This window comes from Dasypus novemcinctus, chromosome 16 (genome assembly GCF_030445035.2).
Source record: "Dasypus novemcinctus isolate mDasNov1 chromosome 16, mDasNov1.1.hap2, whole genome shotgun sequence".
In the NCBI taxonomy this organism is placed as follows: Eukaryota; Metazoa; Chordata; class Mammalia; order Cingulata; family Dasypodidae; genus Dasypus; species Dasypus novemcinctus.
The window spans coordinates 22,927,409-22,947,816 of NC_080688.1; positions in this window are offsets into that span (position 1 = coordinate 22,927,409).

The window sequence follows — 20,408 nt, forward strand, 5'->3', positions numbered from 1 at the left end:
CCCATATGCCTAAAAATCTCACTTGAAGATGTCTACCTTCACGCATCCACCAATCTTTAACTATTTTGTTATGAAATTTGCCTATTCCCATAGATTTACCTACACTGAAAGTCCTGTTTTAATCCATTTGATCTCAGACAACAAAACCTGATAAGTACCTACAATAAAATACCCTTTCTAAGAATATTTCAAAGTATTCTATCTTGTAACAGAGCAATTAATACATACAATTTGCTTGATCACTAGTGATTATCTTGTGGTCTTCATGGAAATAATGAACATTTTTAAATGTGTAATCAAAATTATAAAATATTAATATGTTGTAGTTTACTACTTGATAATGAAGAATGAAATTTTTGCAATTAAATAATTAATTTTATAAAGCAGGCAGTTTGATAAGCCTGAAAGAGAAAAAGTGTCAAATTTCAGTCACTGGAAATGATAATGAAAAGGTGAAGTATAAAAATTGGGAAGAATTTTATTATTATTCATCATCAAATTTATACTATGTTTTTCCTGAAATAGAAAAGTAGATGTTGCATAAATCCTGGCACAAAAAGTATATCTTTATATCTGTATATATATATATATATTTGGTAACAAGGAATAGAAAAAAATTAACAAGCCAAATATTTTTCACATTGAAATATCTTGTGTAGTGACAGAAATCGCAATATATATTTTATAATATGGTCTTTTACATTGCACTGAAATAAATCCAATGGTAAAAATAGATTTTATCACTGTATGTTTTAATATATTCTGAAAATCTGAGAATGTATCTCAATTATATTAGATTCAGCTGTATTTATGTAAAAAACCTATTTAAAATTATTTCTTTGTTTATGCTGTTTTTTTGTAATCAGAGTATACATCTTCAAGAGTTTTATATTCTTTGACATGATATGGAATATGGCAGTGGTAAGGTTCTTTAAATCATCTAAATCCAAGCAAAAAAAAAGGGCAAAATTTATGTCGATAGAGGCTTATCTATAGCTAATGGTTAACATTCTGATTTGGAAAAGAAAATTCAAATTTCATTTTTCCAGTCATCTTAATTCATGATATAATCTTTATAATGGTCACTCTTCTGTAGGATTCACTAGAGGAATACATCTGTCAGGAAAATTATATAAAACTGAATGCTGCCATATTTTCTGTAATACTGTGGACATTCTATAGTTTTATTACATTTTCCAATTGAAATTACTTTCTGAGCCTGATAGATGACAATTAATGGTATCACTTTTTAAAGTAATTACTTCTGCCCAGTGATATTATTCAACATATTTTGTGGAAAACTGTAATATAAAATAAACAATAAAAAACTAGCTCTAATACACTAATTTTCAAGGTTCACAATTTTTCCCTAATAAATATGATTATCACAGTCATAAAGCATAAGAGCTTTTCTGAAAACCAAATATCATGAAATATTGAAAATGGTCCTGTATCTCAGGAAATAACTAATAATGAATACTAATTACCAATCATTACTGTGATTGAGCAAACTGCCCTTGTTCTAGTGTAACCCACTATAACATTTCTGTTATAAATTTATACCCGTTTGGCTACTTCAGAAGTAGCTAACAAAAATGACTTCATAATATTGCCCCAAACTATGAACCTTGCAAAGAGGAAGAACTCCCAAATCTAAAAAAGCTTTAAATGCTGTTTGATATTGGATTGTGGTAATGATAGCATAATTTTGTGAGTGTAATTAACAACACTGAATTATATATGTGAATGTGGTTAAATGGGAAATGTTAGATTGTATATATATTACTAGAATGCAATAATATATATGTATATATACTTACATATTGGTAGTTACTCACACACCCGATATAGTTTTCTATAAGGAAGCACAAATCAACTGTAAGCACAGAAACAGTGGTTTCCATGGCTTATTTTTTTCTTGGAAGGTAGGGGTGAGAAAAGAGAAGAAGTCAATGGATAAGAAAGCTGCATTTTAAATTGTCTTACAATGACAATAAAAATTTAGTTGTCTGTATATCTTTGATAAACAAAACTAAAATTGCATTTTGCTTTTTGAAGAATGCCTGTACAATAGAATTGCTCTAAGTATCTTCTTGACCAAATAAGGTGGTAAATATACATTGGCTAACATCATCTGTTACCTAAGAGAGCAATGTAAAATTTTAAAGACCATGCCAAATTGTTTCCTTGTTGTGTGACAAACCAGTTTGTCAAAGCTTTTCCCTTAATTTGGTCTTGACAACGGTGAGACAGAGTAAACAGTGTTTTAGAGAAACATTACTTACGCTGATTGGTTCAATTCTTGCTGTTGTTTAAGGTCAATATTTCACAGGATATTAAATGTTGTGTTACATCCACCATCCTGTCTATTCACGAATCAATTTATCCTACAACAAAAGGGAATTGAAGGGCTTGAAAAACACAAAGAAATTCCAAAGGAATGCTACATGAACCCAAGTTGGTGATATATACTTGATATTATTCTAAATTGCCTCTCCTTTATGTGAACACCCTTCAAGTCCAAAAAGTGGAAGCCAAGAAAAGGGCTTGAAAGGAAGAAAAAAAAAAGATATGATCTAATATTTGTCCAGTAAATATTAAAACTCACAATTATATTTTATTACAAATAGTTCTCACACACTGAAGAAGGTGAAATCATGGAATTTGAGGGTTCCAGTACAGTAGATCATTCCAATATCTAACTTAGACTTTCTTCTGATAAAAAACAGTAAGAGTTGTTTTAATCTACTTTCTATTCTCATTTAATTTTATACAGAGTGGTAGGTAGTTAGCATAAAATCCATGAAATGCTCGTTAGTACTCAAACATACCTGAATTTTCCCTTCAGTTCAATAAATACCTTCACTGGCAAGCGTTCTATTACTAGGTAAGTTTTTTAAAAATTAATAGTTAGTTAGTAATAGCTTCTATATATATAGAATGCCTTCTGTATTTTTCCTAAGAAATAACTCCATGTTTTTTTTCTGGCATTTTGTCATTTGATTCAGTGAAGAACATTCATTTCTTGAAACTGGAAAATGTAGTGCTCTTTGTGATTTTACATGAACTGGGTTTCTTTGTTATTATTTATACCATAAAGTTTACAGTAGGTGTATTTTAACCTATTCCACATCATCAGTTAAACGTTATATTAATGTGAAAATTTGTTATAATTCATGAAAAAACATTTTTATATTTCTACTATTAACTAAAGTCCATCCTTTATAACAAAATTTACTGTTATACAATGCTGCTTTACTTACTAATTTTATTCTTGTAAAATATATACAACCAAAAATTTCCCCTTTTAAGCATATTTGCATATGTAATTCAGTAATATTAATTACACTTAAAATAGTGTGCTACCACCACAATCCATTAGCAAAATCTGCTAACAACCTAAATAGAAATTCTGTACAAAAATTAAAAATTAGATACTCATTCTCTACCTCTAACTCTGTACCAGCAAAATTGAATCCATATTCTAGATTCTAACTCTGTGAGTTTAATTATTTTTAATTAATGAGATCATATAATATTTGTCCTTTGGCTTATTTCAATCAACATGATGTATTCAAGGTTCAGCCATGTTGTCATGTGCCTGGATTCATTTCTTTTTATGGCTGAATAATAGTCCATTGTGTGTGTGTGTGTGTGTATATATATATATATATATCAACTGATGAATACTTGGCTTAATTCTATATTTAGACAATTAAGAACAATGCTATTTTAAACATTGATATGCAACTATCTGTTTAAATCCCTGATTTCAAGTTTATCATTACATTTAATATTTTTAGAAAAGTTGTGGGTTTACAGAAGGACTATGTATAAAATAAAGGATTTCAAATAACACCCCACCACCATTACCTTGCATTGTTCTGAAAAACTTATTACAGTTGATGAGAGCACTTTTATCTAATTGTACTTTTTAGAAGAGTAGTTATCATTGTTATAATTGAAGAAAATTATTTAAATTGTACTATTAATTATTCATCCATAGTTTACATTAGATATATATATATTTCCATATTTAGGCTATTAACATTCTATATTAGTGTTGACACTTGTTATAACTCATGAAAGAATATTCATATACTTATAGTATTTACTGTAGCATTTATTCAACAACAGGGCTCTTTAACTTTTTAAATTTATTGAAGTATATCACTCACATAAAAACATACATAAACAATATGTGTATAGTAGTAGATGTGAACTTACAAAACAATCATGCATAGCATCGTAGAAGGCTCTCATAACTCACCCTCCTAATAATGCCTTGCATTTATGTTAAACATTGTAAACTAAAGATTAAAGAGCATTGTTAAACTATTAATACTAACCAAAGTATTTTCCCCAACCCACACTATTATTATTATTATCTTTACATCATTTATATATGAACATACAAAAACAAAAAGTATATAGTAAAAGATGTAGACTTATAAAGCAAACATGCATAACATTGTAAGGGGTCCCATACATCAATCCTCTACCAACACCCTGCCTTGTCATGAGACATTTTTCACAGGTTATGAAAGAATATCATCAAAATCTTACTACTAATTATAATCCTTATCTTACATGTGGTGTTTTCCCCCAAACCACCTATTATTTTTTTTAATTTATTTTTTTATTACAGAAGTTGCAAACTTATAAAACAAACATACACATGTGCACAATTTCCATACAACACCCATCTATCAACACACCACACTATGGTGAAACATTTAACTTTTAACTTTTATTCTAGTATTGTATATGACCTAAGTTTCCCTTTTAAGCACACTAATTTATATAATTCAGTGCTCTTAATTACACTCACAATAATGTATTACCATTACCATCATCCAATTCTAAAATTTGAAATCAACATAAATAGAAATTTTATACAAATTAAGCAATACAGCCCCATGTTATCAACTCAGCATATCCCCTTGTTATCTGTATTTTTAATTAAAGGGGGCAATGGCAAAGACAAATGAGTTTATGCATCTAAGAGTCTTCAAAAAAGAGTCAGACTGGGAAGCAGATTTGGCCCAGTGGTTAGGGCATCCGTCTAACACATGGGAGGTCCACAGTTCAAACCCAGGGCCTCCTTAAACTGTGTGGAGCTGGCCCATGCACAGTGCTGATGCGCTCCCATATAGGGGAGCCCCACACGCAAGGAGTGCACCCCGTAAGGAGAGCTGCTCAGCACCAAAGAAAGTTCAGTCTGCCAAGGAATGGCACCACACACACGGAGAGCTGACACAAGATGATGCAACCAAAAAATACACAGATTCCCATGCCTCTGACAACAACAGAACTGGACAAAGAATTCACAGCAAATAGACACAGAGAACAGATAACTATGGGGGGGGGGAAATAAATAAATAAATCTTTTTTTTTTTTAAAGTCAGACCATCCCAGGGGCCATAAGATGGAGGAATAGAGTATGTATTTGAGTGAACTTACTGATATCTTACTAGGGAACTATTGTGATTGGTAATGGAAGAAAATGTAGCATGGATGTGGAGAAACTGGCCACAGTAGCTGCTGAGGATAGGGAGAGGGAAGAAGTGATATTATGTGGTGGCATTTTCAGGACTTGGAGTTATCCTGGGTGGTACTGTAGGAACAGTTGCTGGACATTTTATGTCCTGCCATGGCTCACTGGGTGGACGAGGGGAAAGTGTAAACTATAATGTAAACCATTATCCATACGGTACAGCAGTGCTCCAAAATGTCTTCACTAAATGCAATGAATGTCCCATTCTGATGAAAGAGGCTGTTGATATGGGAGGAGTGGGGTGAGGAGGTTGGGGGCATATATGGGGACCTCATATTTTTTAATGTAGTATTAAAAATAAAAAGGAAAAATTAAAATAAATTTAAATAAATTTAAAAAGAGTAAAAAAAAAAAAAAGATCTCATCAGAGTGGTTGCGCTTATGCACAACTCAGCAGAATCCCGGAGACAGCCCAAGTAGATACAACCCCAAATACTCATTCTCCTAAGGCATACAGAGACCCATAGGTTCTATGGTCATAGTAGATAACTCTGGATTTCAGTGCCATGTCAGTGAGCCCTACTTTGGAATTTGTGTTCCTGAGTGTTATGGAGTTGACCTCAGATGTGACCTTTCTACACATGCCTCTTCTGTAGCTTTTACTGAATCTGTGGTTGGTGCTAGGGTTGGTGTATACTCAGGAGACTTGAATATTTGGACTGCCCATGTGCCAGCTGGACCCTGAGCCTCAGCAGAGTTTCAACTCCTACTCTCTGGTTCATTGGACTTATCCAGGTCAGCTAACAGGGAAGTGAAGATGATCAACCACCACACCAGGGAAATGAGAGTGCCTACAACAACAAGCAGGAGATTTGCATCCATCATCCATGTGGGATCTAAGTCCCCTCTCGATATAGAGGTGGAGTGGACATCACCATCCCAGGGTCCACAGGATGAAGGAAAAAATATGAATTATAATGGACTTACTGGTATTCTACGATAGAACTATTGTGACTAGTAGTGGAAGAAATTGTAACATTGATGTGGGAAAGTGGCCATGGTAGTTGCTGAGGGCAGGGAGAGGGAAAAAGAGATGTGATGTGGGGGCATTTTTGGGACTTGGAGTTGTCCTAAATGGTATTGCAGGGACAGATGCTGGACATTATATATCCTGCCATAACCCACTGAATGTACTGGGGAGAGTGTAAACTACAAGGTAAACTCTTATCCATGTGGTACTGCAGTGCTCCAAAATGTATTCACCAAAAGGAATGAATGTGCCACAATAATGAAAGGTTGTTGATGTGGGAGGAATGGGGTGTGGTGGAGGCATGGGATATATGGGAACCTCTTGTATTTTTTAATGTTACATTTTTTGTGATCCATGAATTTTCAAAAAAATACAACTAAAAAATGATGTGGGTGGGCTTTGGGGAATGGGGTATATAGGAACCTCTTATGTTTTTTAATTTAACTTTTTGTGTGATCTATTAATTTTTTTAAAAGATAATTAAAAATAAAATTAAAAACAGAAAAAAATAAGTCATATGCATGAAAACTTCTTTTTATGATTGAATAATATTTTCTTGTATGTCTTAACCATATTTTGTTTCTTTCATTGGTTGTTTTATCCATCATTTAACAATTGTGTGTAATTGTGCTGTGAAGATCAGCATGTGACCTAGACCCACCCGCAGGCCAGGCCAATACGACAGGACATCTCCCGTCCGACCAAGCTCGGGGATCTAGAAACAAAGCAAATGACACAGAGACGGGGACAAGAGACATGAAGAATGGAGGTAAGACAGGATTCTGATCAAGCCTTGTTTATTGGGGGTAGAACATGGGAATATATACTGAGGGAAGGGAACGTGTCCACAGGTGATAGGCTAGTCTCGCAGGTGACAGGTGTCCAAGGAGGGGATTGGCTGAAAGTTTGCGCCGGGTCTGCAGAGTTTTGCGCCTTGCGCATGTGTGCTGCTGTGTTTACCAGAGTTGTGGTGTAAAGAGGAGAACAAAGGAGAAGAAGAAGAAAATGGCAGGGCAGGGTTGTGAAATCCGCCATGTTGTTGGAGGCTGTAAATAGACCTCACAGCGGGTGGCTCCCCACAAGCATGCAGATAATTGCCCCAGTGCTTCTTCCCTTCTTTTGGTTATATATCTAGTAGTGAGATTGCTGGATCCTATGGTACAACTATATTTAGCTTCCCTAGTAAATATGAAACTGTTTTCCATAGTAGCTGCAGCATTTTATTTTCCCACAATCAATGAATGGATATTCCCATTTCTCCACATCTCCAACACTTGCCACTTTCAGTTTTTTTTAATAGCAGTCATTCTATTAGGTGTGAAATGGTATCTTGTGGGAAACAAAGGCATGTTGTTTCCATAATAGCAAGTTACTTTCTGACCACTGGGTCATGCTGTCCCTACAGATATATGTGCAGGTGGCTAATCTCTCAGGGAGATGTAACATTTCGGCGGAACCAGACATAACATTCCAGCAGAACCAGGACTTGATAGTATGAAATAACCTGGGCAACAAGATTTATGAGTATATTCTTTTCAATAACATAATAGAACATTGTGAGCTTTGGTTACTATCTTATCCACTGTGTTATTAAGAATGAGTTAATGGGAATAGTTAGCTAGAATAGTTGCTGGTTCTCACAATTGCTTGGGGTATATAAAGAAGCCCCTGAGATTAATAAACTTGTCTGATGAGCTTGAGGCTTCAATGCTCTCAGATCCCCTGATCCCAATCTCTCTTTATCTTTCATTCCTGATACCCTTCAGGTCCACTACTCCGACATATCTCATTGTTATTTGATTTACATTTCCCTTAATGCTAATGATACTAACTATCATTTAATGTGCTTTCTGTCCTTTTGAATATCTTCTTTGGAGAAATATCTCTTCAAGTCTTTTGCTCATTTTTAGCAGGTTGTTTGTCTTCCTGTTGTTAATTTGAAGGTTTTCTTTATGGTATTGGATATTAATCCCTTATCAGAAATGTGGATTCCAAATATTTCTTCTCATTCTGTAGGTTTTTCTTTTTACTTTTATGATCAAGTCCTTTGAGAAAGAAAGTATTTTAATTTTGTTGTGATCTCATTTTCTTATTTTTGCTGTCTGTGCTTTGGGTGTAAAGTCAAGGAAACCATTGCCTTAAAAAAAGGTCCTAAAGTTGTCACCTTACATTTTATTCTAGATGTTTAATAGTTCTAGCTCTTATATTTAAGTCTTTGGTTCAATTTAAATTGATTTTTGTATATGGTAGGATATAAGTTTCCTTCTTGTTTTGTTTTATTTGCAAATATAGATCCAATTTTCCCAGCACCATTTGTTGAAGAGACTGTTCTTTACCAATTGAGGTCTTTGTTACCCTATCAAAACCAGTTTGACGTAAACATGAGGGTTGATTTCTGAGATCTGAATTAAATTTTATTGCTTTATATCTCTCTCCTAGTGCTATTTCCTTGTTATTTCAATTACTATGATATTGTAATAAGTTTTCAGATTAGAGAGTATGAGTCATCCAACTTCATTCTTCTTTATGAGATGACTTTAGCTATTTGAGGCCTCTTACAATCCTATAAATATTTGATTATTGCCTTCTCCATTTCTGTAAATAACATTGTTAGAATTTGATTGGGATTTCATTGAATGTATACATATCTTTGGGTAGTATTGGTTTCTTGTATAACTTTTTAATTGAAATTTGTCATTCATTCATGAACATCCATAAACAATAAGTGTATAGTATAAGTTGTGAATTTAGAAAATGAATATTCATATCATCATACAAGGCTCCCATAAAATACCCCTCCACCAATACCTTGAGTTGTTGTGAAACAATTGTTACAAACTATGGAAAAACATCATCAGAACATATCTACTAACTATCAAAAATATCTTACATTTGGTGTATTTCTCCCCCAAACCACCCAGCTAATGACACCTTGTATAATTATCATATGCTTGATATAGTTTAGGAGAGAAGTTTCTCATATTTTTTTCTGTTAACCACACTCCGTCTTCCACCACGGAATTCATTGAGTTATACATTGCCATGTTTGTACAATCCATTCAAAGTGTATACTCATTGGCTCTCACAATCATCACAGAGTTGTGATGTTATGTGTCATCACCTCAGTCAATTTTATAACATTTTCCTTACTCCAAAATGAAAAATCTTGTACCCCCTTATACTCCCCTTTTATTTTTAGAGTTAATATAATATCTTCTTTGCCATTGCTGGGAAATATTACAATATTACTATTAAATCAATCCAATAGTTACATTAGCTGTAATTTTCCCATATTTTACCATATATTTAGCAATTTGTAAGTGAAGGACATTCTTTTACTATTAATCACAATCTTAATCCACCACCAAAATCACTGTTATACTATTCTTACATTATTGTCTAGCTTCTTTTATTTGAAATATTTCATACACAGACTACCCCTTTCAACCACAATTATATTTATAAATCAGAATCTTCAATTCTATTCATTTGTACACATTCACAATAAGCCTTATTAAAAATTCTACATAATCTAACCATCAGTTTCTACTTTCAACCCACATTAAGTCTCCTAGTAACATACACGGTAGAGTTTACCTCTTTATATTTGGAATATTAAACCCTTATCAGGTATGTGGTTTTAAATTGCTTTCTAATTTTGAGTATGTCACCGTTTCACTTTCTTGATAAATTCCTTGATGCACAAAAGTTTTTCATTTCATGAATTGCCATTTACCTTTTTTTTTGTTCTCTTGTTGTTTGTGTTTTGGGTTTAAAGATTAAAAACCAATACCTATTATAAGATCCTGAAAATGTTTCCCTACAACTTCTTTTAGGGTTTTCTATTACTGATTTTTATACTTAGATTTTTGATCCATTTTGTGTTAATATTTGCTTATTTGCATTCTTTTGCACATGAATATTCCATTTTCCCAGCACCCTTTGTTGAGAAAACAATTCTTTCCCAGTTAAGTAGTCTTGCCAATCTTGTCAAAAATTTAAATGGCTTGATTTCAGGGTCTATCACGAACATTTCAATTAGATTCCACTTGTCTATAAATCTATACTTTTCCCATTACCATGCTGTTTTGACAACTATTGCTTTGTAATAAGATTAATATTCAGGAAGGGTAAGCCTTCTGTCTTTGTAATTTTTAAAGAAGCTTTTGCTTTTGGGGTCCTTCACTGTACCAAAAAAAAAATTGTTGATTGCCTTCTCCTTTCTTGTAAATAAGTTTTTGGAATTTTTATGGAATTCTTTGAATCTGAAAATCATTTTCAGTTGATTTGACATTTTACATTTATATCATCTTGCCATCCATGTACACAAATAGGCTTCCATTTATTTAAATCTACTTTTAGCAATATTTTTTAGTTTCCTGCATACGAATCTTTGACATTTTGTTAAATTTGTTCCTAGCTATTTGTTGCATTTAGTGGCTGTTGTAATTGGATTTTCCCTTGAATTCCTCCTCAGATTGCTCATTACTAGTATACAAGGTAAACTATTTACCTACCATTTAACTTGTTACCTGTTATTTTGTTGAAATTATTTGCTTTATGCTTTGTTGTATTTTTTTCATTACTTTCTATATCATGTCCTTTGCAAATAGTGAAAGTTTTACTTATTCTTCTCCAATTTGTATGACTTCATTTCTTTTTCTTGCCTAACTGCCTTAGGTAGATGTTTTAGCATAATGTTGTAAAACAGTGGTGTCAATGGGTATTCTTGTCTTGTTCCAGATTTTAGAGAGAATGTTTTCAGGTTTTCAAAAGCAATAATGACATTAGCTGTGGGGTTTCATGACTGCTGTTGCAACCCATGTAGTATAGCCATAATCAAGCAGAGTCTGCAAAGTCCCAAGGAGGGGGAGGTGAGGGGATGGAGAGATGAAAGTCACAAAAAAGTGGGGATCAGGTGGGCTGTGAGTAGCTGCAGGAGTGCAACAGCTACCACACACCCAGCCTGATTATGCAGTTTATTTTATAACCTTACTACAAACAGTGCAAACAGCTGTTCTCACAGGAAACTCGTTACTAGGTCATTACAACCACACAAGTTATTCTTTGATCTTTTCCATTTTCTTAGACTTAATTATCCATAATCAATATAACCTTGACCAACACATAATCTTGCCCAGGGGTGCCTTCTTATCTCCAGTCTCTCCAGATGCACTTTCTTCTTTATCCACATTCTTTCTGTGAACCTTGGAGCTTGCTCTTCAGGTCTCCAGGTGTCTTGTTTTGCAGGGTTCCCCACAACTGCTCTTTGTCAGGTAGAGAAAGTTTTTCTAACTTCCATTTTTTCAAAGTGTTTTTATCATGAAAAAATGTTGGATTTTTTGAAATGACATTTCTGCATCAATTGAGATGATCATTTGTTCTGTTGTAGAATTTGAGAGGGGTTCAATTATTTGCGCATAGAAAGGTCAGGACTCAGGATTGATTTTGAGAAGGAAAAATGGTTTATTCATGTCCAGCCGGACTCGGGAGCTTTCTGTTTCAAATCCGAGCCCCGAACAAGAATTCTGAGTTCCTTTTATACAGAAGAAGAGCTAAATCGTTCTCTATTTCAGTGCTCAAAAGGTTTGAAATAGCATGTATATCTTCCACATCCTAGGTAAGCTTTTAGCACATTTGATTTGCATTTACCCTGAATATTTAAATTTTATAGAGTTTGCCTTGATAAACTGTGTCCTGGGACAGGAGTCATTGCCATGGTTGCCAAGGGCAGGGCTGCAGCCTCTCACCATCCCAGACCCACAAGTCAGGACAGACAACTTAGATTAAGGTTATCTCTGAAGAGACAAAGGGCCTCCCACCCATAGCCCACATCATTTCCCCCCTTTATGCCAAAGCTTAACTTGCTAAGCTTTGGCATAATGATTGTTGGAGCTATGAGGTGGATGGCTGTTTGTTGTTTTGATTGATTACTTATTAATTTTTAGTGTAGCATCCAAGAGTTTGTTTTTAGAAGTTTAGAAGTTTTCATTCTGAACAGCAGAATCCTGGGGCGGGGGTCCCCCTGCAGTCATCCTGGGGCCACTGGTGCTTACATGGATTTCCAGTTAGGCTCCAGATCCATCTTTTAATTTTGTTTTACCCTTAAAGAGCTTATACCTTTAATCTTAAAGGGGTGCTGAAGGGAGATGATCTCTTTTCTGTAACTGCTTCTTGCTGGCCATGGGCTGTAGTCATTGCCTAACAAGGTGTAAAACTCTTATTTTAACTGGAGGAAGTTGGTTCTGGCATTCTGAATGAAGCTGGATGAAGTTTTCATATGGTTAATAAGATGATCATTCTGAAAGAAACAAACTTAATTAAAATTTTGGAATATCCATTTTTTTTTAAAAGGAGGGTATTGGATTACAGAGGTAGACAAAGTTAGGTGCCTATAAAGATGGCACCCCTTTTTAAAAGCTGGTGGGTGTGGACTTGGCCCAGTGGTTTGGGCATCCATCTATCACATGGGAGTTCCGCCATTCAAACCCGGGGCCTAATTGACTTGTGTGGAGCTGGCCCATGTGCAGTGCTGATGCACGCAAGGAATGCTGTGCCACGCAGGGGTATCCCCTGCATAGGGGAGCCCCATGCACAAGGAGTGCAGCCCATAAGGAGAGCTGCCCAGTGTGAAAGAAAGTGCAGCCTGCCCAGGAATGGTGCCACTCACATGGAGAGCTGACACAACAAGATTATGCAACAAAAATAAACACAGATTCCCGTGCCACTGACAACAACAGAAGTGTACAAAGAAGACACAGCAAGTAGACACAGAGAACAGACAACCGGGGTGGGGGGGCGGAGTGGAGAGAAATAAATAAATAAATAAATATTAAAAAAAAATAAAAGCTGGTGGGAACACTGTGTGTGTGTGTATATATATATTTATTTATTTATTTATTTTTAGAGAGAAATTGCGATACTTAGCTGTGTTTTGAAGACACATTTCAGGCTGTTTAATGATTGGTACTCATGTGCTCTGTTAGATGCTCCTGGTGAACTGGCACCCTTTGGGCAGTTGGTTTCATTCAGGATTAGTGCACCATGTAGGAAATTTTCTTAGCTTTTAGCTGTGAGAATGGATCAGAACTACAGAATAAAGTTTTTTACATTTTGGTTTTAATAGTACAATTTCTGGTAATTTTGACTGTTTAATAGTAGACCCATTATTAGCAAGCAAGCCTCATATTTGTTACACAGTAGAGTACAGTAGAATATTAAGTTGGCTGAGCCTGGCTAAGACCATTGCCTTATTTTAAAGACATGTTTATTAGTTATATAGAAAATACAGTTACCAGGAATTTAACATGTCTAATATACCTTTGGACCAGATCCAGAATAGAAAAGATAATGTTATAATTATTAGGCATATATTTAATACATGATAAAATTACAGCACTTTAATATTAATTAATGTATTACTTAATGCATAAGGATTCTGACTTGCAATTAATAGTTTTAAGTTTAAGTTTGTAATACTTTACATGGTATCTCTCCATGGGAGCAGGCCATAATGCCAATTATGTTCAAGTTTTACTTACAGTATCCTGGTATCATGGCTCCACTTAGCATGTTCTTCACACAGTGAGCAAGTCACAGCACTGTTGATCCTAGAGAGAGTTTCCAGTATTCTACCAGCCTGGTGCATAGTGCTCATGTACGCTATGGAACAGTGCCAGTCTGGAGGTGATATCCATTGTATACTCGGCTGTACTGAGTCAACATTGGCTGCTGCAGGAGTTTGAAACTGCGAGATAGTTTCCATCAACTTCAGGAGCAGAACCAGAGGCTGATATAACAAATATTTCTAATTGAGGTGTCAGTGACTAGAGTATCCAATAACTCACATGGAGAGGCAACCTGTGATGAATTCAAGGCCTGGTTTGAATGCATGAAAGACTTTGATAATGTTAAAGTTTATTACTTGTTTTTATATCTATTTTAAACAATTTAATGCCACACACCATATATCAAATGACAGTTTACTTATACAATTTTACCATTAACATAATAGTAGGTATTTCACTTTAGTAATAGAGGGAAAAAACTATTTTTCATTGTTAAAATGAAAACAGAAGATTCCCAATAGAATCAGGATAACTTTTTATTATCATTTACTTAAAAATGCACCTTGCAGTGGCCTTCAGACAGGTTTTATTACCTCGAACTTATTCTTTGCAACCACTACCAATCCAAGTTTTTAGTTAACAATGACTTGTGGAACTAGAACTATTTAAATGTTTTCAGTTTGGAAGATGTTTTACAAACTTTTTATAATTGACAACAACCACATTGACTAGTTACCTTACATTTAAATAAACATTAAATTATAATTACTAACCAAAAAATTTACTTTATTTAAGAAAGCATATCTACAATCTTTCTTCTTTAGCTTAATTTCATTAATGTGAACTTACAATTTTTATTACTCTAAAGATTTTGTACATATAATGTTAATTTAGTTAATGGGTAATTTATAAACTATGGGAGATTACACTCAAGTTAAATAAAATTGAAACTATTATAGTTTATGCAAGTAATGTTCTCTTTTTTTCTTTACAGGAAGCTAAAACTTCTTTTCTTTGTTTTAAGTTATGAAAATGAATAATTTTTAAAAGCATACTGATTACCAGGTTTAAAAACACATTACACAAGTATTTAATTTGTTTAATCATAATCCAGGAAAGATTTCTCCATAGTTTTTATGGACATTTTTTTTACTTACTGAAATTTCTCAACAGAACCAATAACTACCCTTATTTTATGGCTGTTAAAAGGTTGAGACTGGGAAATTACAGGGCAAACTGATGCTTAACTTCCCAGTCTAGTAGATAGGTTTAATCTGCCACACCTAGTCCTGCCCTCAAAGCTCTTGCAAAGAAGAGGACCTTTCCCAATAGTTCCTATAATCAGATTTTTATATGACTTTTCCATCCTGCTTAGTCTAATTTGGGCTCCAAGAATATTTATTCACATATATAACTGCATATTTAATTTTTAACTATTTGAATAGAGCTCTTTTAAGATTTTCATTTGTTAATTTGATATTATCATCCTGATGTATGAAGACATACACTGAGCAAATGGGCAGACACAAATAGACACAGAAACACAACTCATTGATGTTCCTTATAATTTGCATTATTTTATACACTGTTTAGCTTAATTTGGGCTCTAGAAATATATATTACTTATATAACTGCATATTTAACCTCAACAATTTGAGCAAATAGGCAGACATGAATAGTTTGACACAAAATATAACTTTAGTTACTTAAAACTTTCATTTTTTTACAAAATAAGTGTGACTGCAAAACATTTCAAAGACACTTGAAACTTTTTTTTTCACTATGACTGTGCAGTTTTGCACAAGAATTTTGTTTTTTCACTAATGCCTTGTAATCAAAATGTTCCCAATGCTTTAGCGCCATTTTGTTTTGTTTCAAGACCTTATATTGTACCTTGAATTTAGCAGAATTTTGATAAGAAAAAGATTAATTCTATGTATATGTAAAGGGGCTATTTGAAGCCTCAGGGAGACTGATTTCACTCATGAATTGCCACTTTTAGGAACACTGACAGTCAAGGCAGGAGACTTCCTTCCCCCCCACCCCCAGGCCTTGGAGATCATAAAACTCCAGTGTTTGTTTAATCCCAAGGGCTAAGAATTCCACCAGGCAGCAATTTAGTTTACACTTGGATTCATGAGAGAAAGCAGGGTTACTAATACCAGTAGGACAGGAGACAGGGATGTTCCCAAGTCCACCTTTCCCTGGACTATAGGGGCAGAAGATGTTATGAAATAACCATAGGCAAAGGCAAGGGGTGAGGCTAGGCTTGAAGTAACCATAAATGAAGGTAAGGTTAGTTTAGAATTTACACTTACAATAATAGTTTCAGGCTAAATTTAAAAGTTATTTCAGTTATTATCTTTCTGCTGTTTTATAATATAAATGCATCTATAAATGATCTTAACTTTTAGTTACAGTTTTCATTAATTTTTTTAACCTTAAGGTGAATTGGATACCTTTATTAATTAAGCTACAAGAATTTTATTAGTGATAATTCTGTGAGGTCCTGCCTTTTCTTAGTAAAGGAACAAATTCTCATCTGCAAGTTATGCATTTAATTCAACAGCAAGAGAGTATTGGCATTTAAAGATTCATTTTAAACTATGTTTTTAACATTTTACCATGAATTCTTAAGCACCAACAACTGACAAAAGCCAAACATAGATTTCAAAGTGGCATTTCACTCCTTTTTTTTCTTTTTCCTCATGTAGTATCACAACCCTGAAGTTCCCAGCCAGACCACTGAAAAGGCTATCAAATGATTAGAGGTCTATTGTTTCAAGCAATACCCTCCTTTCTTCAGGCAAGTTTACAGTTCTAAAACATTTTGAAGTATTTCTACAGTCTTACAGAGAAAGATAGATTCAGAAAAGTAAAGAACCTGGGCAGAATGCAAATGCACTTTGGCCTTCCACATCCTAGGGAGGGAACTTTACTGCATTTATTTTGATCCTGCTTTTCATCTCCTTCACCTCCCCCCTTCTAGGCAGTCAGGCACACAACAATCAAATAGGAATGTGGTTTATGAATGGAAGGTGTGGACTCACTGGAAAAGGGCAAGCCACTTCCCCCTTTCCAGCTTTCTGCCAAAATGGGCAAACAGAACATACTCAAATTTGGCACCTCCTCCAGGGACCCAGCCATCCTAAAAGAGCAGCCACAACAAACCCGGGTGTGTGATGTGGGCAGAGATGGTTGCTCTCTGCAACCATCAAAGGTGGACCAGAGACGAGAGAGCAGAGCATGCACAAACATCCAGACTCTGCAAACATCCACACTCTGTAGTCTTGCCCTATAATCAATTCACCCCCTTGCCAATGGCAATTAATTTCTACCACTTTACATAACCACACAACTCCAACACCAGCATTGAGCTGACACAGACAGAAGCACAAAGGTCACTAATCTGACCCATAAATTCTGTATATGTTTTTTTTTTCAGTATAGCTGCTCCCACAGCCATCACAAACCTTAGAGGGAACATTTAACATGAACATCTGGTATAAAGGGAATTCATTTGCAATTCAGCACCATAACAAAAGATTTCAGCTGGACCTTTCTCACTGTTTAACTTTACACCCATAGCAAGCTTCACTAGAAAAGCTGATCCATTTTCCTGTAATGAAATTTTTTAAAAATCCAGACCAATTTCCAGGATGTTAGGACTTGAACCTTTAAACAGTGCTTCCTATTAAAATCAAGCTTCCACTCCTTCAGTGGATATAAGATCAGAACCAGATTCTAACATGCATTTAGAAAATCCCAAAACACCTGGCTTTTTTCTGTTTTTTTTCCTTTTTCCAGACCCAGACAGAATGGCTTCCCCCCAATTTTCTGGGGCTACTAGGGTTCTCTCGGGAGGTGATCAGGCTCCCTCCCTAGCAATTAAAGCTAGGGTTCTCCAGACTGTGCTCACCCAGGCACTCTTACCTTCTTCCATATTCAGAGTTCTTTTTCATTCCCAGAATCCTTCCCTTCAGACCTTCCATTGCCTTCAATTTTTGTTGGGAAAATTCTGGTGGAACCCACATCTTTTCTGGATTAAATTTAATCCAGGGGCACCCAGATTTGGGGTTCCCCTGAGTCCTCCCAGCTTCCTCAGGGATTTGGAAGGGGCAGCAAAATGCTACCATCTCTGGCCTTTGTTTGCAATCCTGGGAGAGACCCCCAAAATATTGTAGAATTTGTGAGAGGTTCAATTATTTGTGTACAGAAAGGCCAGGACTCAGGAAAGATTCTGAGAAGGAAAAATGGTTTATTGACAGCCAGCCAGACTCGGCAGCTTTGTTTCAAACCCAAGCCCTGAACAAGAATTCTGAGTTCCTTTTATACAGAGGAAGGGCTAAATCGTTCTTTGTTTCAGTGCTCAATAAGTTCAAATTAGCACATATATCTTCCACATCCTAGGTAAGCTTTTAGCACATTTGGTTTACATTTACCCTGAATATTTAAAGTTTATAGAGTTTGCATTGATAAACTATTTTCTGGGACTGGAGTCATTGCCATGGTTACCAAGGACAGGGCTGCAGCCTCTCACCATTCCACACCCACAAGTCAGGACATAAAGCTTAGGTGAAGGTAATCTCTGAAGAGATTAAGAGCCTCCCACCCATAGCCCACATCATTTCCCCCCCTTCGTTTGGTTAATATGATGCATTATATTAATTATTTTCCTTTGATAGAACCACCACTGCATTCCTGTTTAGTGATTAGTTGAAACTATTTGCAAATATTTTGTTCAGGATTTTTCAACCACATTCATAGGAGAAGTTGCTATGTAATTTACATTTCATGTACTTTTATTATCTTGCTTTGGTATGAGGGTGATGTACCATAGAATGAATAAGGTAGCATTCCATCCTGTACAATTTTTTGAAGAGTTTGAGAATAATTGGTATTAATTCTTCTTGGTATGTTTGGTATAATTCAATGGTGAATTCATCTGCTCATGAGCTTCTTTGTTGGCAGTTTTAATGTCTGACTCATTCTCTTTTATTGAAATTATTTTGCTGAGATACTGTATTTCTTCTAGAGCAAGCATAAGTTAGTCATGTGTTTTTAAGAATTTTCCACTTCATCTAATTTGTCTAGTTTGTTGGCACACAGTGGTTCAGTGTATGCTATTGATATAGCCAGTGCATAAATTCAAAATTGTGTCCAAGCGTACCTAGTCTCTAGAAATCCAGTTAAATTATCTAGGCCCAACAGTCTTTGAATGTTCAGAAAGGATGTAAGACTGAATGTGTATTCAAAGTTGCATCCAGATGGAACGTGGGGGCGATTTTAATTCAAGCTCACCTGAAATGTGGGGGGTACTTTAATTCAAAACCTATCTGGTACTCAAACACTTAACTAACAAGGAAAGTCATTTTCTTTCAAAAAGGTACCATTTAACTCCCAACCCTTATATCTTTTCTGTGTAAAAGGGAACCCAAAATTCTATTTGGGGTTCAGTTTTTATTAGAACAGGAGTCCACCGAGTCCAGCCGGTCAAAGTAAAATCAACTTCCTTCTCAGAGTTCTTGTGTCCTGGCCTTCGATACCAGGTACACCTGACTTCTCTACAACACTATAATGATCTTTATATTTCTGTGGAGTCAGTAGTAATGTTCCCCTCTCATTTTTTATTTTACTTATTTTCACCTTGTTGGAGAAAATACAGCTCTTACTGGGACACAGAGACTGATTGACCATAAGCAAATAATTTATTTATTGAGAAGCTCTCTCAGTGGAGGGTTCTGAAGAACAGACTTCATCCCTTGGTAAATAACCTGAGTGGTCTGTGTCCTGACTTGTGGGTGTGGGATGGTGAAAGGCTGCAGTCCTGCCCTTGGTGACCATGGCAATGACTCGATTCCTGGGAGGCCATTTAGCAATGCAAACTCTATATAAATACCAGTCAGTCCAGGGAAACTCTGATGGTGGTGATGCTGAAACTTAAGGGAACTTGGACTTGGCCTCGAATGAGAAATATAATATAGCCTGTGCATTACTTCGAAATAATCTAGTTCTGTATCCAAGTGCGCCTAGCCTCTAGAAATCCAGTTAAGTGATGTGGGCTTTGAATGTTCAGAAAAGATGTAAGACTAAATGTGTATTCAAATTTGCATCCAGATGGAATGTGGTCAAGATGCTAATTCAAGCTCACCTGAAATGTGGGTGATATGTTAATTCAAATCCTACCAGGTACTCAGGCCAACACTTAACTAACAAAGAAGTTAGTTTCCTTTGATAAAAGCACCATTTGACTCCCCACCCTGTATAAAAGGAACTTGAAAATCTTGTTCGGGGCTTGGGTTTGAAACAGAAA